Genomic DNA, 570 nt, shown 5'->3' on the forward strand with positions numbered 1-570 from the left:
GAGCCCAAGCAGCCGAAGCGGGAAGCGATGGTGCAGGGCTCCCCGGGCTGTGCCTGGCAGGAGCGATGGCTCCCAGCACCCGGTAACAAAGTTAATGAACTCAGAGAGACAAAGTGTAATTAAAAACTGAGAGGATGGCAGAAGGCAAGACTCCACTTAACTTTTCCTGGTGCTGTCAAAACTGGTTTATAGCACGTTTCTGGGAGATTAATTTAATTCTCTAATTGCGAATGCAGGGCTCCCCGGGCTGTGCCTGGCAGGAGCGATGGCTCCCAGCACCCGGTAACAAAGTTAATGAACTCAGAGAGACAAAGTGTAATTAAAAACTGAGAGGATGGCAGAAGGCAAGACTCCACTTAACTTTTCCTGGTGCTGTCAAAACTGGTTTATAGCACGTTTCTGGGAGATTAATTTAATTCTCTAATTGCGAAGTCCGTTGTGACAGTCAGAGAAGACGCTGCTCCCCTGAAGCGAGCTGTGCTGGCTGCTGCGGGTCACAGAACCCGGCCCTGGGGGAAAGCCTCTGCTCCCCGCTGCAGGGGCCTTTCCCCGTCCCACCCCCCCACCTCC

The sequence above is a fragment of the Buceros rhinoceros genome, unplaced genomic scaffold (genome assembly GCF_000710305.1).
Source record: "Buceros rhinoceros silvestris isolate BGI_N320 unplaced genomic scaffold, ASM71030v1 scaffold43279, whole genome shotgun sequence".
Lineage (NCBI taxonomy): Eukaryota > Metazoa > Chordata > Aves > Bucerotiformes > Bucerotidae > Buceros > Buceros rhinoceros.